The sequence below is a fragment of the Eptatretus burgeri genome, chromosome 1 (genome assembly GCF_056783735.1).
Source record: "Eptatretus burgeri isolate ZD-2024b chromosome 1, Ebu_testis_v1, whole genome shotgun sequence".
NCBI lineage: Eukaryota > Metazoa > Chordata > Myxini > Myxiniformes > Myxinidae > Eptatretus > Eptatretus burgeri.
Window position 1 is genome coordinate 107,202,715 of NC_140961.1, and position 27,126 is coordinate 107,229,840.

The 27,126-nt window shown below is 42.9% G+C and overlaps 1 pseudogene; it reads right to left on the reverse strand.

Annotated features, from left to right (window-relative positions):
- The window catches only part of LOC147035138 (uncharacterized), a 40,153-nt pseudogene extending 20,631 nt beyond the window's left edge, over positions 1-19,522 (reverse strand).
- Positions 19,523-27,126: the final 7,604 nt, after the last annotated feature.

A 27,126-nucleotide genomic window follows, 5' to 3' on the forward strand; every position in this document is an offset into this window, starting at 1 on the left:
ACGCGGCCCCTTATATCCCCCGTGGCCTCGCTCCTTCATCTTTGACCCTCTGCCTCCGACCTTTCATCTCTCTTGCTGGCTCCCCATTGGCCCGAGGAAAAGTGGGCGTGAATGCTTTTTGATCTATGAATTTGCTTATAGCGACCGCCCTCCAACGCCCTGGAGGCGGGGCCAAATCGCCCCTCGCTCACCGATTGGACGGAACAAAAGTGGGCGTGAGTCGTTTTTGATCCGTTTTTCTGCGGAAAGTCCGCGATGCCTTTGAACACGCTGCTCGGTGCGTGCTCTACACGAGTCCAGCATCGGTGCCCACGAGTGGCGCGAGATGACGGTGATGCGATGGTGGCGAGTTGTGACGGTAAAGGTCGTGGCGGTTGTGGTGAAGCGGCGTTGTGGTTGGTGGTTGTTGTTGTGATGGCTGTTGAGACGTGGTTGGTGGTGGTAATAATGGCGGTTGGTCCAAAATAAAGATAGTAAAAGAAAAACGGCTATCCTGAAGAGTCGCAGCCCTCATGAATGACATTTATTCCCTCTAGACAACGGGTTTGGGCCTAACTACACATATACTTACCGAGATATCTCACCTAAGGGACCTGAATGGTGGTTTGCGAATTTGGTCAACCACAACAATATGTATGTTTAGTATTATCTTTCAATGGTGAAGAATCACTTTAAAAATTATCGGATCCGGATTCGGATCTTCACCAAAATTGAAGCAATTCTTCCGTGTCACGCACCCAATCTGTGCAACTAGTTTCGTACGAATCTGTCTACAACTTTTTGAGATATCGTGCTGTGTATCATTTTTGGCCCTATCTCTCAATGGTGAAGAATCACTTTAAAATTCTCGTTGTCAGATCCGGATCTACACAAAAATCCAATCAGATTGTCCTTGTTACACACCCAACCTGCCTACCAAATTTCATCCAGATCCATCCACAACTTTTTGATATATTTCCTGCACACAGTCAGGCAAAGAAACAAACAAACAGAGGTAAAAACATAACTTCCTTCACATTCGGTGGTGGAGGTAATCAGCTTGTTCCTGTAGGTTTTCTCTGTTGAGAACATTTCACAGCAAAGGCTCAACCATGAGCACGAAGGAGCTTTCAAAAGACCTCCGGAATAAAGTTATGGAAAGACACAGATCAGGGGATGGGAATACAAATATTTCAAAGGCCTTAAATATCCCTTGGAGCACAGTCAAGACAATCATGAAGAAGTGGAAGGCGTATGGTACCACCAAGACCTTGCCTAGATCAGGCTGTCCCTCTACACTGGATGACCAAGCAAGGAGGAGACTGATCATACGAGTCCACCAAGAGGCCAATGGCAACTCTGAAAGAGGAACATGCCTTTATGGCAAAGACTGGTCAATGTGTGCATGTGTCAACAATATCCCAAACACTGCACAAGTCTGGCCTGCATGGTAGGGTGGCAAGAAGGAAACCATTGCTCAAAAAAGCCCACCTCCATTTCCATCCATCCATTGCTACCATACTCTGTGCAGAGCGTTGGTGCTGCCGAAGCTGTCTCCTTGGCTGTTGGACACAATCCTGAACTGGTCGCTACTCCCACACAGGATACCACTCATTTTGCCGACCTCGGAAGGATGACAGGCACAGTCAACCCCACCTGGTATTAATTCAACAGTGAGTGGGATTTGAACTCAGGATCCAAGGATCCCAAGCCCACCACCCTAACCATTAATCTAACACCAGGCATATCCCCATTTCAATCCATCCATTGGGCCAATACTCTGTGCAGAGCGTTGGTGCTGCTGAAGCAGTCTCCTTGCCTTTGGGCACAATCCTGGAGGGGTCGCCACTTCGACACAGTGTACCAGTATGCTGACACTCATTTTCCCGACGTCGGAAGGATGACAGGCCGAGTTAAACCCACCTGGTATTAATTCAACAGCTGAGCAGGATTTGAACTCAGGACCCTCGGATCCCAAACCCACCATCCTAACCATTAAGCCAACACCAGGCATACCCCCATTTGAGGTATGCAGAAAACCACTCCAGAGATTCTGAAGCCATGTGGAAAAAAGTTTTGTGGTTTGACGAAACCAAGATGGTACTTTTTGGCTTAAATGCAAAACATTACGTTTGGCACAAACTCAACAAGGCACATCACCCAAATAACATCGTCCCTACTGTGAAGCATGGTGGTGGCAGCATCGTGTTATTGGGATGTTTCCCCTCAGTACAGACTGGAGCACTTGTCAGGACAGAAAAGAAAATGGATGGAGTAAAATAGAAAAAAAATCCTTCAGGTTAAACCTGCTGACCTCTGCAAGAAAGCTAAAATTGGGACGGAAGTTCACCTTTCAGCATGACAACGACCTGAAGGTCACAGCCAAAGCTACACTGGAATGACTAAGGAACAAAAAGATAAATGTCGTTGAGTGGCTTCGTCAGAGTGCCGACCTCAATCCAATCGAAAATTTGTGGCAGGACTTGTTGATTGCTGTCCATCAACGCTCTCCACAGACCTTGACTGAGCTTGAACAGTTTTGTGCAGAACAATGGACAAATATTGCCCAATCAAGGTGTGCAAAGTTGATAGAGACCAATCCCAACAGACTCACCGGTGTAATTGCTGTCAAATGGGCTTCTACCAAGTATGAACCCAGGGGTGGACACTTATCCAATCAAGATATTGTAGTTTTGTATTTTTAATTAATTTTTTCTGAAATTTGTAGAATTTGTTTTTCACTTTGAAGTTGTGAGTTACAATGTGTAAGTTAAGGTGGAAAAGGTGTGATTTAATGCTGTTTAATTCCAGGCAAGAAGGCAACAAAAGGTGAAACTTTTCAAAGGGGGTGTGGAATGTCTATGGGCACTGTATATAAATAAAAGATGGTATTGTTGCGGGGTCGGGTATCGGGGACGAGCACGACCGCTAGATGGAGCAGTAGGGTCGGCTCCACCGATCACCCGGAATTTATAGGTCGTCACCCCGGATAACTCCGGAGTTGACGGGTCCCTCATCGGACTGAAGTTCGCCAATATATAGACCACATGGGATAGCGTGGCTTGCCAATTTCAATTTACCTAAATACTCACATCGTCCAACTACCGGGAAAATTCACCCTCGCCGATGCTCGTATGAAACGAGCCGCTAGCGTACTCGAATCGTGTGCGACTCGAGCGGATGGTCACCGAGCTTCCATCGGTCCAAATGTCCCTTACAGCGGCAACAGCCTGGCTAATTTTCCAACATGCGCCGTGTTAAACCAATAAAATAAAGACAAAAACGAACCGATACATTTAACACATGGGTTAATTTATAATGGAGCAGGGGGGCACGTAAGAAGCAGAGTTATCCGAATAATAAGAGGCACGCATGTACAGCAAGGCACTTATACAATTTATTACTTACTGGACTGGTGCCACAAACACACACACGCACACACCCAAAAGAAACGGACCCAAAGTGGTCTTTATTGAGGCCTCCAGCTCGGAGGGAAAGGGCGAGCTGAAGACCAGATTTTGCCTCGGACCTGTGCACCTCGTGTGGTCTTCGCGCTGAGTTGAACCGGGCACCAGCGATAGACGAGCTGAATCCAGCAGCAGGGATGCGGTGCACAACCCCTGCAGCTCTCGTGGGGGATGGTGTCTCTCAAGCTCTCAAGCTCTTGATCATGAGGAGGAGGAGGAGGAAGAGGAGGAAGAGGAGGAAGAGGAGGAAGAGGAGGAAGAGGAAGAGGATCACACTCCGAATGCACCGCACCCTTATTCACCCTGTCTCCGGGGGGGGGGGACGCCTCCGCCCCTCCCGCCTCCCTCACTGGACGGTTTTGGTGCGCAGAACTGCTCGTGACCCTGTCATTGGCAAAAACGAGCGGCAAGTCCATTGATTGGCCCGGAGGCATGGTGACGTCACGCGGACCCCTTTCTCTCTGTCGCAGGATCTGATTGGTTGAGTGGTGTCACCCCACCCGTAGCACGCTGATTGGTCGAGGGCCACCATGAGGCACCTCCTTGAACTCCACCCATCAAACAGGCAGAGGAATAGTATTCTGCGTGGCCTCCACCCACATACGTGCTGACACGCACGTCGGCGATGGCGTCGGCCAGAGTGAGGTGAAGGTGCTGCTGGCATTGTCGTAGTTATGAGGGGTGTAGAAATGAAAGAAAACCCTGACTATCAAAGTAACTCACAGCGCATTTGCATTTATTCACCCATTAGATGAGGGAAAGGGGGGCTATCTATCCACATTCACTTATCAAAATAACTGAGCTATAGGACTGGAATGTTGTGTGCTCATGGTTTCCAGATTCGCAACAGTATTAGTTCATTAAAAAAGTGATATTGTTGCAAAAGAAGCATGTAATAAAAGCATTTTTTTCGTCGATAACTGGCATGGACCCTTTTGTCAAATCACTGACTTGCTGATCAGCACTTCGATCTTGTCATTTGAGACCATTGATTGCTCAAATCATCTATAGACTTATGTGACATCCTCTATCATAGTATAACACTAGCAAAGTACCCGCCCATGGGCGGGTACAGTTATCTGTTGAATGGCGTTGGTCCCGTCTCGATCGGATGAAATTGAGAAATTGACGTTATCTTGACCCCGTGATCTTTGACCTTGACCTTAATTTGACCTTAAAACCAGTTAAAAATTTAGTAAAAAATTGTAAAAAAATTGTTTAAAAAAAAAGAAGTTAAAAATTGAGAGAAATGTGGTGAACACAGTTCTGTGAGCCTGAAAGGCTTGATATGTTCATGCATTGTCTCGGAATATAAGGTGGCAGAATATGGTAACACTGTTCAAATTTTTAAGGAAACTTGGACCACAAACGAAGCACTTTGTAGTATCTCTCCACAAGGCACTTTACTCTTATTCATATAAATGTGTTATTTTGGTAATTTGTTCTTTCTTCCCCTCTCTTTCTCTCTTGGTGCTGCTTTCTCTTAAAATGCTCCACCTTACCTACTGCAGTCCTGACCGTGTACTAGCAGGGTTGAGGAGAGCGAGCGAAATTAAATAGAATTGTGACAATTCTAACAAAAGCACTACTACAACAACTACTACTACTACTACTACTACTACTACTACTACTAATACTACGACTACTACTACTTTCATGGCCCCAATTAATCCCCAACTTATTCCACTGTTGGCCAAATGGCCTTTTGTTCTCCATACCCCCTCGATCCTAAGCATCCTTTCTTTGCACCCGTACTTCTCCAGATACAGCTTAGAGAGCACTTTATTTTAATCTGGGGATCACTATTGTCCAACCTGGGGAATGCCATTGTATAATTTGGGAAACAATCTTGTGGTGTAGACCTGAGTACCACGATGGTATAACCTGGGAAACCTGCTATGAATAGGGGCAAGCACACTCTGGTGCAACGTGGGAAACAACATGGTATGGTATAAAATAGGGAACACTCCAACAAAGTATCTGCAGAAAGGAAAGCCATGCCAAAGGTTTGTGAGGATCCCAGATATACAGTACGCTGTTTGCAAGAGAAAATGTGATTTCAACTTTCTTAGAGGCAGATGAAGGTCACAAGAATCTGCACTTCTAACTCCTATGATTGAACCAACGTCCTATAGTCGATATAATGAAACGGAAGACCAACAAAGAACCTGAAGAAGTAAAGAGCAAAGATGGAGTCGTCGTCAGGAGGAACCTGGATAGGATTCGGGTTTCAGCCACTACTCCAAAACCCCCAAACCCATCCAGGCACAGCCAAGTGAGCTTTACAGAAAAATTTCTGCAACAATTCAGTTCTTAGAGAGATAGAAAACGAAAGAGAGGGACAGAAAGTAAAAGAGATGAAAGAGTAAAAGCATTAAAACAGCTTAAAAGAAAGACGTATACAAAAAAAGGTTATACAAATGAAACATATAAAAGGGGTACAACTCCCTTTCCCCCCCACACCCCCCCAACAAAATTCAAATGATCTCGTACATGATTCCGTCCAGACTGGAAGGATACATTGAACATCGAGATGGAGGAATTGGTGTTTGAGTGTGTGCGCTACGATACGTAAAGTCCATGTGATGATAAAACAAAGAGCTCGTGGATGGAAGGTCGCTTCTTAGACTATATTTAAAGGTATTACACGTACCTTGGCCTTCAAACTTCGGATACCGGAGAACTTGTCACGTTGACCACCGATCGTGAAGTCTCGTGCTCTGGCATTGCCCCCTCACATCTCCATCCTCTTCATATAGAGGATCACGCGCCGCGGGGTGCAGACCGAAGATTGCTGAAGCCAAAAGTCACAAATTGTCTCTAACACGATTTGTGTGTAACTGTTCCTTCAAATGCCGTAAGTACTGTAAAGTGTGGTTCGTGACCTTAAACTCTTTGCAGAAATTCCACCGAGAAGCAGGTCATCCCGCGAGGCCATGAGTCAGGACTTGTCAATTCGATATGCAACACGACTCGAGACTGTGGTCTCGATGATTTTATTATTTTTAAATGATCCATCAAAAGAGTGGTTAATCGGACTCAAAGAGGTTTCAGAAGCAGCTTTTGATGAAGGTAAACGAAATATGAAAAGTTGTAATTATATTCACGATAATGCCAAAAGTATTGGGACAGTAAGTGAGTATCCAGGGTTGGTAATTATGACGGTTTCATCGATTCCAAAAATGGGTGTCACTTGGATTTAGGAAAGGAACATAGCTCGGAAGATGTTAGCAGGACTTTATACCAAATATTGTTAGATAACCATTGTGGTTACTTTGCACCATTTCTCCTTTATAGTAAGTTCATGTTGTGTGGTGGATTGTGGTCTGTAGACTCTGGCCATCAGCGGGATTCCAAAGATGTCCCTTAATGGTTTTCTTGATTTTTATTTAGTCGGGAGCTGTGTGTGTGTGTGTGTGTGTGTGTGTGTGTGTGTGTGTGTGTGTGTGTGTGTGTGTGTGTGTGTGTGTGTGTGTGTGTGTGTGTGTGTGTGTGTGTGTGTGTGTGTGTGTGTGTGTGTGCGTGTGTGTGTGCATATGGGGTTTCAGAATGTGGAATGGAGTCCTCCCAGGTCTCAATGTATCCACCTCCATTTCAGTAAGGGATCATGATTCATGGAACAAGTTGTAAAGTTTTCTTGTTCTCAAAAGTTTTGGTCTGAGGGCTCTTTTGATCGGTCATCACAGTGCCCTGAATAGCTTCCAACTACAGTTCATTTGTGGTAATCTTCCCAACGATGTTTTTTTCCCCATTACATTTTAATTATAATTCCCATTACTCCAATTATATATCACTGGTACAATTTTCCTCAACCGTTTCAGCTTCCAGGATCTTTCCACTTCATTTTTTTAGGATTGCTGTTTTTTTTTGTGTTCATGCTCGATGGGATTATTTGGTCATACGTGAGCATTACTTCCTTGTTTTCAATTATTAGCAATGATTAGACAGGAGATAGCTCGTACTTTCTGTTTCTACCTTGCAAAATCTACACTTGTCTGATTGACTCAGTCCTGCCATCTTCTTAAAGCCATTGGTGTCTTGTCCTTGGTCTTGGGCATTTATAATGACTTGTTCTCCATCCCAGTTGAGCTTCTCCCCTCTTCACCATTCCAATGAGCATTCTTTGTCGATGCCTAATCTGTCCAACTCTTTATTTTTTTTTTATTTTTTTTTTTATTTTTTTTTATTTTTTTTTTGTATACCTTGGTCGAGGCTCGTATGAGAGCTAACACACAACTCACAGCAAGGAGGCATGAGACAAGAGGGGCGGGAGTGGAAGGGACAAAACATTGGGGAACAGACACAGGTGAACTGTGGAAGGGGGAGGGATGGGGATGGGACGGGGAACATGGCGAGGGGAAGATGGACATTAAAGGGACTTTCAGGAAGGAAAGCAGGAGAATTGAAGGAAGTGGGCTTGGGTGGATTATCGGGGTAGAAAAGATCGAGGATTTGGATCGCGCAAGATAAGAGGTGGTGGTGAACAGCTGTTTTGAAAGCCTGGAGGGAAGAATGGGAAAGAATAGAGTGAGGAAGTTTATTCCAAAGGCGCGAAAAAAGAGGAATGAAAGAGTGAAGATGAGCAGTCATTCGTGATTTTGGTAGTTTTACCACAAGGCCCTTGTTGCCGGACCTTGAGCCGCCTGTCGAAATGTCGTTGGGACAGATCCCAGGGAGAGCACGGGGCAAGGCTGGAGAGGAGTCGGTAGAAGACAGAAAGACCACCGACCAACCTGCGGTGATTGAGTGAGAGGCCCAAAGACTCAGCTTCATTGCGGGAGATGCCAATGATCTTAAAAGCCCTGGTTTCGACAGCGTGAAGTCGAGAAAGGTGGGAGGCAGGAGCACCAGCCCAGAGGGGAGAGCAGTACTCCATCAGGCTACGGAGAAAAGCTTTGTAAGTGGTCAGGAGCTCAAGAGGGCCGAGGAAGGACTTTGCACGACGGAGGATTCCCAGTCGGCGACTGGCTTTTGAGGCAAGGTTGGAAATGTGACTTTCCCAGGAAAGGTCATGGCAGATAGTGAGACCCAGAAGCTTGAAAGAAAAGACTTCTTCCAGAGGATTGTTGAGAAAGTGGATGGGGGTTTTGTAAACGGTCCTTTCGAAGAGACATAGTGAGAGTGTGAGATTTGTCTGGATTGAAAGACATGTTCCACGTGTTGGACCAGTTTGTGATTTTATCCAGATCTGCAGTGAGCGAAGAAGCTGCTGCTTGCCGGTCTGAGGGATGACAGATGGTACGGCAGAGGGTGGAGTCATCGGCAAAGAGAAATAGAGGATTTTCCAGAGAGTCCGAGAGATCATTGATGAAAACCAGAAAAAGAACAGGGCCCAGAACGCTACCTTGAGGAACTCCAGCCTGCACAGGAAGAGGGGATGAAAGAACTCCATTTAGGGCCACACGTTGACTGCGACAGGAGAGGAAGTCTGCGAGCCATGAGTGGAGATGGCCTTGAATACCATGGGAAGAGAGTTTGGTGAGTAGGGCAGGGTGCCAGACTGTGTCAAAAGCACGTGATATGTCCAGGGATACGGCTCGGATTTCCTGTCTGGCATTGAGGACCTCCATCCATTGATGGGAGAGCAGTAGCAGCATATCTAGGGTAGAGTGACCTGGTCTGAAACCAAATTGATGATTGGAAATCAAGCCATTGGAGAAGAGGAAGGATTTCATGTCTGAAGCGATGATGGATTCCATAACCTTGCTGATGATTGGGAGAAGGCTGATTGGTCTATAGTTACAGGGATCTGTTTTTGCACCTTTTTATGCAGGGCAGTGATGTTAGCAGATTTCCAAGCAGATGGCAGATGACCTTGGGAAAATGAGAGGGTGAATAGAACAGAGAGAGGGTGAGCAAGAGCAGAAGAGCAGGCTTTGAGGACACGTGGGCTGATGCCGTCTGGACCGGTTGCAGAATCTGACTCGAGGTTTGAAAGCAAGCTCTCCACCTTGTCAGGAGAAAAGGATACAGAGTCCAGGGACAGTTGGGTGCGACTGGGTAAAGTGGGTAGAGATAGTGATGGGGGTGGGACACAAGATTTAGCTGCAAACACCGAGTTTAGACATTCAGCTTTATCACGTGTGGAATCAGCAGTGCGGCCATTTGAGGTAAGGGGAGGGGATGGAGGGGGAACATACACCAGAAACAGATTTGATTAAACGCCACCAGGATTTTGAGGAGGGAGAGAGGTTTGAGAGTTCAGACTTGAGATGAGAAAGATGTTGTTTTCTGGCTCTCCTGAGGGTAGCTACACACTTGTTCCGAGCTTTGTGGAAAGAACTGAGATTGCCCTCAGTTGGGTTTGCTTTCCATGAGGCAAAGGCAAGTTGTTTCAGGACAACTGCCTCGCCACAAGCTTCAGTAAACCAAGGGCGGGAGGAAGGGTAAGACAACTGAACACGAGAGGGGATAAATCTGTGCATGAGGGAGAGCAAGTTTCTTTGAAAGAATTCCCAGGATGAGTTGATGTTTGAGAAAGTAGTGATAGGAGACCAGTCTGTAAGTTTGATGGCTGCTCGGAGACCCTGCCAGTCGGCTTGAGTGAAATGCCAGACTCGACGGCGGTGAGGTGGTTCTCTGATAACAGCCAGAGAGATGTCCACTTTAACAAGGACGTGGTCAGAAGAACCAATTGGAGCGAAGGAAGAGCAGCAGATATTGTCAGGGAAATTTGTCAAAATCAGATCCAGAAGAGATATTTATTTATTTTAATGATAATACCTTCCTGCTCTTTTATCATTTTCCCAGTTGTCAGTGTATATCTGTTGATATTTAACTATATATTTTTCTTTTGTCTTTTTTTTTTTTTGCTATCATTGGAGCTGCATTTGTTGCTGCTTCGGTTTCATGTGTGACATCTTCCATTCGCACCTGTCTTTGGAAATGTTTTGCTCGGTGGGTTAGGGATACCTTCTCTGGTTTGTTGTCTTCGTGTTTGATTACAAATTGGATTTGGTCGTCTGTTGCACTTTTCGTGGACTCAGCCAATCCTACTGTAGTCACTCTGTGCACTTGGTTGAGTTCCATCAGGCCACTACCTCCTCATTGTCTCTGTCAGTACATTCTCAGGATGCATTCGTTTTCTGGAGCATTTTGTGGATACTGAGGAGGTTCTGTGTTTTGATATCTAGTTTTATTGATTTCTAATTGTGGTTCGTTTATCATTCCGCAGCTCGACTGGAAAACTGGTATCGCGAGTTAATTTGTGGCATTGATTTTGTTTGTTGGAGAAATGTTTGTTTTCAGGGTCAGCATCCATTATGCATAGGTATTCTTTGGAAAAAAAATTTACACATTTGTTTGTGACTAATTTGGTGACTCTCTTCTATTATGAGGTATTTTTTTAATACATAATGCTTCGTTGTCTCGCTCCTATATTGTTGTATTTGTGTCAATTTTTATTAAATCCATTTTTGTTGGTTTGACTTGTTCGAATGTGCACTTGGCACACTGATCTCGGCCAAATTCCATTTCCATGTTGTCAGAGTACCATTTCACTAATTTGAGTTGTTCTGCCAATTTTTCATCATTTGCTGCAAATAGTTTTAAACCATCCATGGAAAATACATGTGTCACCTTTCTTGTTTCTTTGGATATTCTCTAATTTGATGTCAGGGTGTATCAATGTCCTTACTCATTAATGAGGTTGATTAGTGGGTCTTGGGCCAAGCAAAATGGGAGGGGCAAAAAGGCTGTCTCCCTGGAAGATCCCGTGATGCATCTTCATTCTTCACCCCTGGAGTTTTGATCTTTCCTTCCAAGTACTGCAGTATCAATGTGGTGTTGCAAAGCAAAATTGCCTTCTCAATCAGTTTGATTATTTAGGGGTTGACCAATGAATGTGACACAATATCAAAAGCTTTTTGTGGTCTATCCATGCTGTGTATAATTTGGTTTGCAGAGACTCATTAATTTTTTTTTTACATTTTGCTCATATTTATAATAAAGCAAACTTGTGAACACCAGTCGACAATCAGTGGAGTCCTTCCAGAGAGCTAAAATATGCAGCAAATACCTCAAAGTACACTTTAATAGTGGTGATTAATCCTTTCCGTGTACTGGTTATGATGATGGTGTAAAAACAGAACAAAATAAATCTCACTCGCATTTAAAATACAATGATGTAATTGTCAGTGGCAAAGCGGTTGATGCAGATGTCGATGGGGCTGAACTCGGTGCTGCATCATTATCGATCATCTCTCTTTGGTCATCAATCTAGGGGGGAGCTAGTGTTGTGACTCATTAATTTTTCTTTACAATTTTTCAAATCTATAATAACAACTGTCAGACTGTGTCGGTGTGTGTGTGTCTCCTCCATAACTCAAAAACCATGAAACCTAGTGGTCCCAAACTTGCAGGCATGCTTCTTCTTCTTCTTGCATATGGCAGCTTTGCTGACAGGTGGCTATCATTTTATTGGGTCATGACTATGCTGCTGATGCTGTGCCCCTCTACCATTACACTGGTACTCATTTCACCACCCTCAGAAGGATGACGGGCTAAGTCAACCCCACCTGGTATTAATCCAGTGGCCAGGAAGGCTTGAACGCAATACCCGAAGAATCCAAGCCAGCCACCCTAATATAACCACTCAGCCAACACCAGGTTTACAAGCATACTCAGGGAACTCCAAAGGAGTGAATTTATGAAAATTGGGTGTTTTGGTTAATTTCAACACCCCTTTCAATTAACAAAATTAAAATTAAGATTTTAAATTTAATTAAAATTAAAAATTCAATTAAAATCAAGTTCAATTAACAGCCTTACTTAAATATCCTTTATCAAGGTTCACCCTTGGTCACCTCACTGTCCCTTGTTGGGGTCTCAATTCACCATTATTGTTGTGGCCTGCTCAACATGCCTTGATTTGGTACAAGCCGCAACAGTTTCTTTATGAAAGAGTTTATTTTTTAAATTTTCCTCACTCATATCATCGAATGCCTGATCATCCATCGCACCTATGAATTGCTGGATACATTGCAATCCTTATAAACACCAGGAAATGCCAGCATTCGTGGCTTTATTTTGTTTCTGAACATGCAATAACCTCAATAATCTCTTGATCTCAGCCGAATTTCAAAAATTTTAACTTCTTTATTGACTTCATTAGTAGTTGCGACTGCAAAAAAAAGTGTTCATTTGTCCAATTCGGAAATTGCTTGACAATCCCGGCATCTCTGGGTGCATGGTGTTTATATGACGGATCGGCAATTGCTAATCTCTTGCCAAGCCAGCCGTTCCTTTTCAACCGTTTTGCTGGAGTGCTTGCTTGTGTGCTTAAGCCACTTGGCGATCGCTCTACAATATCCACACTGTCACTTAATATAGTGATCGACTTGAACAAAGTTCAAGGCCCACTCACCTGTGTTTGACTGTGCGGTGCCTTGGGCGGTGGCTTGCTTGCTGAAAAGGTGCAATTTTATTTTACACCACGTTTCCCCTTTTTGTACGATCTTCTTTCATTATACAACCCACCACTTTGGCATAGATTCATCACACCATTTGAAAGCCTTTATCCCTGAGCAGGGATCAGCTTTTTGCGGGCTCCAATCATGGTACCATTTCTTGTGGCGATGTTTTTACGGCCGGATGCCCTTCCTGACACCAACCCTTTAGTCGCCTTCGACCCTGCAGGGATAATTACCAGTATACTGGTACTCATTTCACTGACCTTCAGAAGGATGACAAGCTGAGTCAACCCCCTGATGCTAACTCAGCAGCCGGCGGGGCTCAAACTCAGGACCCTAAGGATCCCAAGCCACCGCCGTAACAACTAAGCCACACCAGGCTCATACCACTTTGGCATAGATTAATGTACATATAAAAAAGTGTATTGTTAAAGGTTTCTTCAACTGTTTCATTGAAGTGCTAACTTGAGTGCTTAAGCAACTTAGCGAGTGCTCTTCAATCTTCAATGTTGATACCATGGCGTGGTTCTCCATGAGGCCATCTCCAGAGTTCGGAAGGCAAAATAAATGAGATGATTACAACAAGTAAAAAATGTTTTCAGTTGTTGCAAAGCAATGAATCGCCACATCACGGCAGGATAGCCGAAAGGTATGCACACTTGTTCTAAGCTGTCTCACTTGGGTTTGAGTCTCGACCCAGCTATAAACTGTCATCCTGGTGTTTCACAAGCAGGATAATTCATCAATGTGTGTGTCTTGTCTCAGATGAACATTAAACTGGATGTCACATCTGCTGCAATCATGCCTCTCCCCTCCTCTCCCCCCTCCTCTCTCCACCTCCTCACTCTCCCCTCCCCGGCTCCTCACTCTCCCTCCTTTTCTCCCAGCAATCCCTCTCCCCTCACTCTCCCTTCCCTCGTCTCTCTTTTCCTCCGCTCTCTCCTCTATCCCTCCCCTCTCCCTTCTCTCCCTCTCTCCCCCTTTCTCCCCCCTCCCTCTGATTTGGTTTTCCATGAAAGGTTAACCATTCATGGAGCCATGCGCTTATAGTTTCCTTCTCGCATCACATTGACATCTCTTACCTGACTCAAGTCAGCCTGAATTGATTTATTTTGTTTTTTTTTAATCTGACACAGAAGTTTCAGCCATTTGACTATTGAGTTAATCCTTGACAAGATTATACGAAATAATTGTTCACAATATTACAACTAGAAAATCCCGATTAAGACTGTAATGGCAAAACGATAAAATATACTAGCGAGTTCACTTCGGAATCAATTGCTGTTATTCCGTTGTTTCGTTTTCACTCCAACTTCAATTTGAAGGACACACTGCTGGTCGGTCACTGGCGGGTGGCATGCTGTGAAAACCGAACAGAGCTCCAGGGCTTGTTAACCATGCCGAAATGCCATGACTTGTGTTGGATTAATATGCCATCCTGGTTCCGAATATTTGAGTTTGCCTTCCACTTCCAGATCACACGTTTCCTGAACATGTCTGAGATCCTCTGTGTTATCAGTAATTCCACCTGCTGTGATGTTTTTTTTTTTTTTGGTCTATTTAGTTTGATTTACCTTTCTTTTTTACTTTCACTATTCTGGGCAGGTAGGATGGCCGAGAGCACACACTCTCCTCTAATCTGTCTCACTTGGGTTTGAGTCCTGACGCAGCTATGAACTGTCATCCTGGTGTTTCAAATGCAGGATGATTCATCAGTGTTTGTGCCGTCCCTCGGATGGACGCTAAACTGGACGTCCCGTCTGTCGGTATTAGTTGGTAGATGTTAAAGATCCCACGGTGTCCTTCATGAAGAGGAGCTGAGCTATCGCTGGCACCATGAACAAATTACAAATTACAAATTCTTGCCCTGATTTCCTGAATCGGAGTGGTGGCCCGACCAGGATTGGAACCCAGCAACTGCTTTGGCAGCACCAATGCTCTGCATAGGGCATGGACGACAAGGGCGACGATGACGATGATGATGATACTTTTGCACTATCCTGTCACCCGAATGATGTCTTCTAAATGAGGATTTCCAAATTATTCTGGAAATTCCAAAAAACAGAAAAAAATCACAATGATATCAGTGTGATAACAAAAATGAACAATAATTCCAAGTTTAAAGTAACCGCGAGGAGCTCCTTTTGCTATTGTGAGCCAACAATACACCCTGAGGTCCATTTGGAAAATATACTTCAATTTCAAAGTTTCAAAAAGACAAAATAAATTCAAGAGCTATTTGTTTTATTGTCCTTGTCGATGTAAAAAAAAAAAATGTAAGAAGGTTTTCATGAAGTATCAAAGAAGAATGCTTGTGAAAGTCCTGCCACTATGTCCACAGGCCATTTTTGAAATTGAAGTATATTTTCTAATGGACCTCAGGGTGTATTGTTGGCTCACAATAGCAAAAGGAGCTCCTAGCGGTTACTTTCAACATGGAATTATGAACAGATTGGCTGGGAATATAATTTTGACAAATTCCATGATCTATACTAATAAGTTATCAATGTAACGATCTGCAAATTGTTTTTATTTACAATACCATCTATTCGTATAAAGTAAGAAGAAATGAAACAGGAACAAAACATTTTTTTCTGAACGTTTTTTGCCTCCGCTGACGAAGTCGCCGACGGCATTACGTTTTTGGGTTTGTACGTACGTCCGTATGTCCGTCCGTGCTAATTTTCTATGTTTTCTCTGCAACTGCTTATCCGATTGAAACAAAATTTTCACCATAAGTGTGACTACTCATGTAGAATGCTTTTATTACAATGATGCCACAGGTCACCTGGTGTGGCAGCCATGTTGAAAAAAGGAAAAACTTTGGACTGCTGTATCTCTGAAACCGCTCCATGGAAAAAATTGAAACTTGTCACATAGCAAGTACTCCTCATGAAAAACAAGTGTGATGTTTTTTTTGATGATGTCATCGTTGGCTTCGTTATGACATCATAATTGCATACCTCGAACGCTTTATCTGATTATTATGAAAAATTTTCAGAAATAAATTTATGACAACATCCATCACATGGTTCGGCAGCCATATTGTTTTTCACGTCAAAAAAAAAAAACTTCAATAATCTTCTTCTCCGAAACGGCTGAACAAATTGAGGCAAAACTTTAGAGGTATGATCAACTATCCATGAGGAACAAAAAGTTCTCCACCTATGAAGTCAGGTCACATGGTTTGGCAGTTATGATTTGTTGAAGGATAAACCTTTAAAAATCCTCTTCTCCAGATGGCTTGACAGATTGAGGGGTAACTTCACCCACATGTTCCCCAAGCCTTGCGGACACCAGGGTGTTCACAAATAATTAATAGGTCACATGGTCTGGCAACCATATTGGACTGAACAATAACATTAAAAAAAAATTAATTCTTTTAAATCGTTTCATCAATCAATGTGAAAGATCAAAGTTATGATCTAGTAGTCATGGGGATATATACGTTTTAAATTTTAACTTGATTGGACACATGGTCTGGGAGCCAGAATTATTTAATATTTTGAATCTGGGTTCAGAGATTTATATCAAGCTTGGTACAAGTATTTTTTAATGTTGTAATATTGTGGGCGGAGGCAAATCTGGCAAGAAGAAGTGTCCTGGTTTTTAAAGCAACAAAGCTTTAGCTATGTCATCATTTTCTCTACACATGAATTGGTATCCTAGTGAGTTAACCCAGTGATGTTCTTTGAAACACAAACTGGTAACTATAACATTGTATACCTTTCCCACAACTCGGTGGCGTAATGGATAGAGCGTACACTCAGTCTGGGAAGTCAGCAGTTTGACCCCTTGCTGAGTCATACAAGACTTTAAAAATGGTATGTGTTGCTTCCTTGCTTGACCATCAGCATTTTAAAGCACAGAGCATAGAAAAAAGAAAACCCTTCATCGGTTGACATCTGTGAGGAGGAGGAAATTCCTCCTTGATAGCCCGAAGAGAAAAGCAATATCATCGACATGACGTCGCTAGTACCCGGAATGCTCTGGGAAGTGACGTCACTTCCCTAATCTCAGTTGCTGTGTCTGTATGAAAATCATGTCTGGTGTTGTCACGTGTGTGTGTGTGTGTGTGTGTGTGTGTGTGTGTGTGTGTGTGTGTGTGTGTGTGTGTGTGTGTGTGTGTGTGTGATTTGTGTCACAGCTCCTCCAAGAGCCTTTGAGCCTGTTCAAAAAAAGAACATTGGAATGACATGAAAGGAATTTCAAAGAGCACTGTTGGGTGTTGTGATCACACAGGGAAAACGCTCAGAGCAAAGTGCATGTTTGTACTTCTGAAGAGCACACAGAGATTTCACTGGATAAAAATGAGCAAATGTTTGACCTGTGTACATCATGGATAGGTTACCCTCAGTGTGTTGAGGGCGCCACGTGCTGTCTGGATATCTGCGGGCAGCATCTCTTTGCGAGCTTGTTGCCTCTCCTCACTGCAGTATGATTTGGCTATTGTGCTTTTCATGCTTCGATAGGTCTTTTGACGATGCACTTGCCAGGGAACTCGTGCTCTTCCATTCTGTACCATAGAAGGTCCTGTGCAAAATGGTTTCCACTTATATGCTCCAATTTGTACAAATGTGGACTATTTTTCAACTTTTCCTTGTATTCCTTGGCATTCAAACAGTTATACAGATGACATGATGGTCAACTGACTGCGATACAATGTAAATTATTTTTGCAAAAGGAAATTGCAAACCCTACGGTTTGCTGGCATTTTTATGAGGTAACAGATGCAAAGAGGTAACAAAAGTGGCATTTTTCTGGAAGTGTCAAACCAATATATTTTATGCCAAGGATGGATACCAGGGGTTTATCTCCTTAATGACAGGATAACACTGACCTCGGTTTTAAAAACATATTTTGTTTCACGCGCTCAACAAAATTATTTTGAATGTTAATGGAATACAACTCAAGTTTGATTTACAGTTCCCCCTTTATCTCGTTATCAAGTTCCACTAAGTAGTGTCTGACTTCCGGTGACATTCATGATCAGATTTCTCCAAACATCCCTGTCCTGCACGATAGCAGAGACAGCTTTGTTGCAGCCTCTACCCCATCCATCCAGCACATACAAGGTCGACCTCTTCCTTTTCTTCCCTCAAGTTACCCTTTAGGTGAGATGAAATGTTGATGGAAGGTAAATTAAAATGAAATGTGCATTTAAACAAGATGTGAATGCAACACCAGTATGATGGTCCTGAATGGCATCCTTCTGTGTCGGCATTTCTTTTTCTTTTGTACATTCACGTGTAACGGTATATCAAGCATTCCAAAAGATCTATTCATCCATAGACTGTAACCAATTAGTACTCCTTGCAAGGTCTTGGTTTGCTCCCAAGAGCAGCTTTTGAAAACATTGAATATATCAAATTAATCATGTACATTTTTTTTTTGAAGACCTCTTTGCTTGTTGGGTTGAAGGGTGGAGAGGGAGAGCGAAGAGAGGGCACAAGCTGTTCAACAAGCCCCATATTAAACAAAATGAAATAGCCACTTAACTCTCCACATGCAAACAGATATTAGACAATGAGATTTATTTGTCCCCTAAGGCTGACCCTGGAGTTTAACATTGATAAACTTATCTCTGCCTATTTCTTACACAACAACCAGATCAATGGAGCTTAGTCCGGTCAGCAAAGTTACGACCATTTTTGACATGGCTCGACTCCACATATCCCACATTATTATTTCTCATCGCTAGTTTTGCTTTCTGTATATGACTATGACCGTCTGTCTTCCTCAATGCATAGACCATGTGATGCAATATAGACTGATATACCATATCATACATGTGTTATGATGTTCATGAATTTTTCTGACATCGTGCTGTGATATAAAATGTTTTCGATGTATCACTCAAATGTTGTTTGCAAGTTTTGCAATCCATAAAAAAAGGATGTTGTTTCAAAGGTAGACAAGGAGATGGTGTGTTCTATTATCTGAGATGTAATGATGTACAATGTGTCCTATGCAGCCATCAAATAAATATATCTTTCTAATGAAAAGTAAACGTTTGCAATCTCACCATTTCAGTAAGACAGGAATATGTTCCCTGCTTTGCTGGTATAATATACTAGTCATAAATGAAAAGTAAGAACAAGAGCCAGCTGGTGTGTCGTCAGATCATTCATGTTTTAATTGCCATTTCCCACGATGGTCCCTGTGGATCGAGCATTCAGACAAGGTTAGAATGGCTTTTTGTATGACCATACACCTGTCCCTTTGTGGCCAAATGCAGTCAAAGAAAATGCGTGTGGAAAAAAGCATTCAGTGCTGCCTGCACAGGTCAAAAAGCAGCCGAGCAGGTGGAACACAATACAGACTGCAGGCAGAATTAACTAGTCCAGCAATTTTTATGAACTCTTCCTCAACTTTGTATACAATTGTTTTTTTGTTTTTAAACATGTTGTACAGACTTCTACGTATCAGCGTCAGCATTGTGTTGAGATTATAAGTACAACAAGCTAATGGTACAAGTTATGTAAGCCGACAGTGTCAATGTATGTTTGTTCTGTGATGAGCAACTCCCTGGAGGCATGCGCAATACGAGGGAGGCCTTCAAGTCGAGCTCGTATTGGAACATGGCGTGCTGTCAGACTCTGTCCGGAATGCGTGAACAATCCAGTCGATAAGTACGTACATCACGGCCATTGATGTGCGACACATGGTGTCAGAAGTAAACCTGAGAAAGGAAGGCAATTTCATATCAGAAGATTGACGTGAAGCACAAAGAACATTAATGAACGATGGCTTTCAAACCGCCGAAAGACTTTTCCTTCTCCACGCCGACGGCATGGCCAAAATGGCGCCAGAGATTTATCCGCCGTAGAATAGCGACAAAGCTTGACAAGGGAGAAGGGAATGTACAGGTTCATACTTTGTTGTATGGAAAGGATGCGTAGGCTAAACAGATATTCAGCCAATTCAGGTTTTCTCGAGATCAAAATGCCGATGATTTCGATACAGTGCTGGGTAAATGAAATGATCATTTCACGCCAAAAAGAAACGTGATTCATGAGAGAGCTACCTTCTCTCAAATAAACCAAAGGATGGGGAAAGTGTTGAAGAATACGTGAGAAGTTTGTATGAACTCTGTCAGTGCGCCGAGTTTCCAAACAAAGAAGGAAACATTAGAGATTGACTTGTGCTTGGATTAAATGACAAAGAGCTTCCAGAAAAAAAAACTTCAATTGCAAAGTGACTTGACTTTGACCATGGCAGTGACTCTGGCTCAGCAGTATGAACAGGTCAAATTACAGATTCAGAAACAGAGAGGGTTGTCTGGAGATGCAGCACGCGTTAAGCATGAGCCACACAGAAGTGACACGGACAGGTATAAGCGTGAAGGTAAAGGTTCAACCTGTGGCAGATGTGGTTATGTGCACGAGAGGGGCTTCTCCGGCAGAAGGAAAGAAGTGCATGTTATGTGGGAAGTTTTCACACTTTGCACGAGTCTGCAGGACAAAGACTTTAAATGAAGTTGATGCATCTGGACCGCGAACACGTACACCATTTTTCGTTGGATCTGCACAAACCAATGATGAACCACCATGGAGGGTAAATCTTGAGATACGTGGCAGAAGAGTGAACTTCAAGATTGACATGGGAATCAGCTGACATTAATGTAATCAGCAAGAAAACGTGGACGTTCCTTGGAAAACATGATCTATGTCCTGCCAACTCAGTTGTGCTCCTGAGTCCATGAGGCAGAATGGACGTGGTAGGAAGATTTGACACATCAGTGGGAGAAGAGCAATCGGCCACCATTTTACTTAATTGATAATGACAGTGATAGTCTCTTCTGTAGAACAAGAGCCACTACCTTGGGGCTGGTCCAACTCATCAATTCAGTTAGTTTTGGTGAAGTTAAGTACCAGCCAGTCAAAATTATGCTTAAAGATGGGGCAACGCCATACAGTGTGACAACTGCTAGGCATGTGCCTATTCCACTACTCAAGAAGGTGGAGCAGGAGAACAAGAGGATGGAGAGGTGACTGAAGAAATCACCGAGGCAACAGAGTGGGTCTCACTGATGGTTCCTGTTGTTAAACCTTCAGGAGAGATCAGAATTCGTGTCGACCTGAAGGAACTCAATCAAGCGGTCAAACCTGAGAGATGCATCATTCCTGCAGTTTATGATTTAATCCACCAGCGACGTGGGTCGTTGGTATTCTCTAAGCTGGATACTGCATCAGAATTCTAGCAGATTCCCCTCTACCTGACAACCGCAAAGTTAACCACATTTATCACACCATTTGGATGGTTCTTCTTCAAGTGAGTTCCTTTTGGAATATCATCTGCACCGGAGATTTTCCAGAGGACAATGATTGAAATCCTAGCAGGGATTGATGGAGTTATCTGTTACTTCGATGACATTCTCTGCCATACGCCCACCACTGAAGAACATGAATGACTCTTGGTCAGAGTGAAAAAGAGACTAAATGAAGTAGGTCTCAAACTCAACAACAAAACGTGTGAATATCTGAGGTCTGAGATCAACTTCCTGGGACACATAATCAGTGAAAAGGGCGTGCGTCCAGATTCGTCCAAAGTTAAGGTGATAGCAAAGATGGCTGAACCAGCAGACATTACAGAGCTGAGGAGATACCTCGGCATGGTCAACTACCTGGGCAGGTATTTGCCTCACTTGTCAACGGCCTTGACACTACTGAACCAAGTGCTGAAAAAACAAACTGCATGGACATGGGAACCAGATCAGGCAGAGGCTTTCTGCAAAATCAGACATTCTTACCAAAGCAACAAGCTTGGCATACTTTGATCCGGCCAATCCAACAACTGTAAGTTCCGATGCTAGCAGCTGTGCCCTTGGTGGAGTTTTGCCGCAAGATCATGAAGACGGACTTTGATCAGTTGCTTTCTGTTCAAGGACACTTATGAAAGCTGAATGGCGGTATGCACAAATTGAAAAAGAGTGTTTGGCAGCAGTGTGGGATTGTGAGTGATTTGAACTTTCCTTGGTAGGAATTGAGACATTCACCTTGTGTACAGATCATAAGCCACTAGTTACTCAAGTCAACACCAAAGACTCGTCAGAGACACCTTTGAGATGCCAACGCATGCTTATGAGACTCATGCGTTTCAAGCCCGAGGCTATTCACACCCCAGGCAAGGACATGATTGTTGCCGACACATTGCCAGGAAGTCCTGCGTCTACTCATGACAACATCAGTCTTCAAGAAGACGTCAATGTCTTCATCAGTGAGGTTGTCTCCTCATGGCAAGTATCAGATGCCAGACTCAAAGAGATCCAAAAAGAAACACAAAAGGACGTCAATCTGAAGAGAGCTCTGGAATACACCATCTTGGGGTGGCCTGTTTACAAAAAGAAGGTTTAGTTGGCCGCCTGAAACCTGTTTGCAATCAGAGGGGAACTGAGCCTCATTGACGGAATGTTGACGAGGGGTGACAGGATTGTCATTCTTTATCCCCTTTGACGTGAGATCCTCGATCACATTCATGATGGGCACTTGGGGATTACAAAGTGTTGTGAGCACGCAAACCAGTGCGTGTGGTGGCCAGGCATCAGCAAAGACATTCAAGAGCGGGTGGCGAAATATCGACATTGCTTTGAGAAACAGCTATCACACCCAAGCGAGCCACTTCTTCCATCGATGTTGCCCGATCGACCATTACAGAAGATAGGAGTGGACATTTGTGAGTTTAAAGGGCACCCATACCTTGTGTCAGTAGATTACTATTCCAGATATATCAACATATCATCTCTTTCAGAAATTACATCATTCACATTGGTATACAAAATGAAGAATATTTTTGCACAACATCGAATACCTGAGATGATCATATCAGGTAATGGCCCACAGTTTGCTTTGGCAGAGTTCAGGAAATTCACTCCAAATTGGAATTTCAGATATGTTACAAGTATTCCATACTACGCACAGGTGAATGGAGAGGCAGAGAGATCCTCAAGCAGGAAGACCTTTTCCTTGCTCTACTTATCTCCTGCTCAACTCCCATCCCAGCTCTGGGAGCGAGCCCAGCTGAGCTCATGTATGGTCAGAAACTACGGACAACATTACCGACCATACCATCTCCGCTCATGCCTTGTGTTGTCATCCATGACGCAGTGCGGGAGTGTGACAGTGCTGCAAAGCAACAACAAAATAAGTACTTTGATTGCGGAGCACACCCTCTACCGGAGCTGCACCCTGGTGATCCTGTCGTGGTTAAAAGTGATGGAGATAAATAAATAAAAGAGATAAAAATTATGGACACAAGGAACCTGACTATACACTCACAGTGGCAGAGCAGTCGTGAAGGCAACCAGATTCCAGTAGCTGCTCATCGACATCCCTGGCTTTTATGATGTTAAATTCTAAAATGCTGAGCATAAATCAAAGGGAGCTTTTGAAGTAGGTGACTTAATTATTTTAAAACAATGTTCTGGTAATGAATGCTTTTGCTTCTCATGGTTCGAACAATATTGTTTGCTCATTATATTACAAAGTATCACAAGTTAGTTAATTGTTTTGCATCGATCTAAAAGGGGACGATGTGTTGAGATTATATGTTTAATAAGTTCATGGTAAAATCATGTAACCCTTCAGTGTCAATGTACGTTTGTTCTATGATTAGCAACTCCCTGGTAGTATGCCAAGTCCTCACACATACACAATAAAAAGAAGCCTTCGAGTCGACCCCGTCATGGAGCATGGTGTGTTGTCAGACTCTGTGGATAGTGTGAGCAATCCAGCCCATAAATACGTGCATTCCGGCCGTCGAGGCACGACACAAGCGTTGAATTTTCTTGCCATAATCAGCCGTACTTCTGTAGAGGAAGATACTGTCCAATGTAGTTAAAGTATAAAACTGAAATACCAAAAAGTCAGACAGGGATAAAGACTATTCATGCCATCATGCATGTGTCATGATACCTGTATTTTTACTATTTGGACAAAGCATTGACTTGAAAAATGAAACAGCCAAGCTATTCACATTTACAGGGAACTATCTCACTGTTTTAAACTCATAAAGCACGTAACTTACGCGCGTCCTAACAGAGAGGGTTGCAGAGTGTACCACCTTGGAGTAAATGCAAAAGTTTTGAATCGAACATCCACAAGTGAATACAGGTGGCACAGCTATGCTGATGCTCCATACTAAGAACAGCATATTCAAAATGCTGTAAGTTATGTAGTTTAATATTGCGATACTAATACGCCCAAGGATTGAGTTGCTGCCAAATTTTCCCACCCTAAAAACAATGGTAAATTCCCTTCACCTGGCAATGAGCACCTGACAATACTGTCACCCAACCAGGTGGCCAGTTAAAAAAGGGGAAATTACATTGGTCTTCTGACCTATAACAGAAATTTTATCCAACTACAAAAATCAATCTGGTTTAAACCTGCTCAAAAATAATTTTAAATGTCAAATTATCTGAAAAAGAACAAGTTGGTGCCCTCTTTCGAGAGGAAGTGATAGACAGCCTTATGGCTAGCAGAGCGGAGTCTGGACATTCATTCAAAACCCTCAGAGGTGATCTTTCTGCCAAGCATGACCGAGTCATCCCCTCCTCTTTCTCAAGATACCTGTCTTTGTTTCTTGACGAACACACTTGCCAATTAACTAGTGTTGATACCACTTCTTGTAAATTAATTTTTTTTCCTGATAATTACGATAAAAAAAAAAAAAATATATATATATATATATATATATATATATATATTTTTTTTTTTTTTGCAGTGCCTTAAGAAAGTATTCACACCCCTTGACTTTTGTCACACTTTGTTGTGTTACAGTCTGAATTAAAAATAGATTAAGCTTTTAAAAATTTTTTTCTCTGATCTCCACAAAATACCCCATAATGACAAAGTGAAAACATGTTTTGCAGAAATTTTTACAAATTAATTTAAAATGAAAAGCTGAAATGTCTTGCGTCAATAAGTGTTCAACCTCCTGAGTCGACACTTTTTAAGAAGCTCCTTTGGCAGCGATTATAGCTACGAGTCTTCTTGGGTATGTCTGTATCAGCTTTAAACATCTGGATTTGGGGATTTTCTCCCATTCTTCCTGGCAGATTTACTCAAGCTCTGTCAAGTTGGATGGGGAGCGTCGGTGAACAGCAATCTTCAAGTCTTTCCACAGATTCTCAATGGGATCAACCCTAACTCAAACCGCAATTAATGTGTAGAGCTGTTTTTATCTTTGCCAGTGGTCTTGGGGGGAGGAGGATGGAAGCAAATTCTCTAATAAATGTGTATCGTGTAGCGCCGCCTCCAGGTGAGGGAGAGTATTGCAAGTCTCCACCATTTACATTCCAGGATTCCTGTCCCCAAGTATTTTAAATTCCTGTGAGGTGTTTTGAATTATAAGCAGTACGTGTGTTTTGCTTCATACACGTAACCAAGGTATTTTTTTGCGTATATAGAGCTGTCAATTACTGATACACTGCCCAAATAAATGTATGCATCAGAAGGACATGCTACATGCTTGGAACAAGATCGCCCGTTGGGTGGGTACTCTGCTCAGATTGTATAAATATCTTGTTTTACTCACTAAACCATTTTGAAAAAGAAATACTTTTTGATTCCCCAACGCGGCACTTGACGCATGATGTTGTGATTACAGGTTCAAATCGCACTTATTTTGGTGATTTGTCAAGTCTAAGTTGGTTCATGTGTAAGCATTTTCTGCTAATGCCTCCATGGTGAAAACTCTCTGATGTGCATTAAGATGATGTCAATAATAAACTAATAATGATAGCTGATATCAAGTATAGTACAAGTCCAGTATAAGTACTCAGGACACCAACTCCAGCATTTGCCAAAACACGGGGTCCCCGCTATAAGTCTCCCCATTATCTGTAGTATCATATATATATATATATATATATATATATATATATATATATATATATATATATATATATATATATATATATATATATATATATATATATATATATATATATATATATATATATATATATATATATATATATATATATATGCGTGTGTATGTCCATAAGCTGCTTAGGAACATTTTCATGATACATCCAACAATTCCCCACACTAACGTCCATTGGACAGAACACCAGTTACCAGGTGACCCACCCCACAATTCATTGCATCCTCTCCCTCTCACACTCTATCTTTGTGTTCTTTACTACATTAATAGTTAAACAATGATCACTAAACTAAGTGGAAATGAAGAGGGTGAACCTGCATATAAGCAGCAACGCAGTCGTGTAACTCCCAATGCCACATTAGACATAGTGAAACAAAATAATAATGGTGAACGACCAGCCGATATCACTCGCTCTCTTGGTTTGCCACCGGCAACTGTTCAAACTATTTTTTAAGAATGCCGACGAGGGCCATTCAGGTGGTAATGCATGACACGTGGCACACGAGACGTGCCGTTTGGGCAATGCGGCCCTTGCTGCAGGCACAGCCGAAGTGGGCATGGTGAACAAGTGAGTTCTTCGTGAGGTCCCACGTGGAGAACGCAGGGGGTCACAGCTTGAGTGGTCCGTGGCACGAGTGCGTGTGCTGGCACAAAGCCTGGAGCCTGGGTCCGTCGGGGAAACCACGTGACTTAATGGGAAAGATAATGTTGAGGGTGAAGGACTGATGCAGATAATTTGGCAGAGATGAATAGGGATTTCCAAGGTGTAAGACCACTACATTATCGATCTATAATTCCAGCAATCTCTGTGTGTGTGTGTGTGTGTGTGTGTGTATGTGTGTGTGTGTGTGTGTGTGTGTGTGTGTGTGTGTGTGTGTGTGTGTGTGTGTGTGTGTGTGTGTGTGTGACCGCTGTTTCTCAACAACCGCTGGTCTGATCTAATTGAAACTTACCATGTATATTGCTGGGGACCTGAGGATGTGCCTTTTCAAGGTTTGATATTAATCGGACAAGTGCTTCCCAAGTTATGGCCATTTATTTACCAACCAATGACAGGAACCATTGCTGCGGCCATTTTTTATCAACCAATGACAGGAAGCGTTGCTGTGTAGCCGTGGTCGATGGGGAAGAGAAACTCAGCCGTGTTCGCCATTACAGGTTTTTTTCTCTCTTCTCTCCTCTTCTCTTCTCTTCTCTTCTCTTCTCTTCTCTTCTCTTCTCTTCTCTTCTCTTCTCTTCTCTTCTCTTCTCTTCTCTTCTCTTCTCATTTTTCCTTGCGAAAAGGCAAAATACGTTGGCGCTAAAAAGCCTCCGTAATCTTGCCCTGGACGAGGAAACAAAGAAGAAGCGCCATTTCCTCAGCGATGTTGTTTATGAAGAGG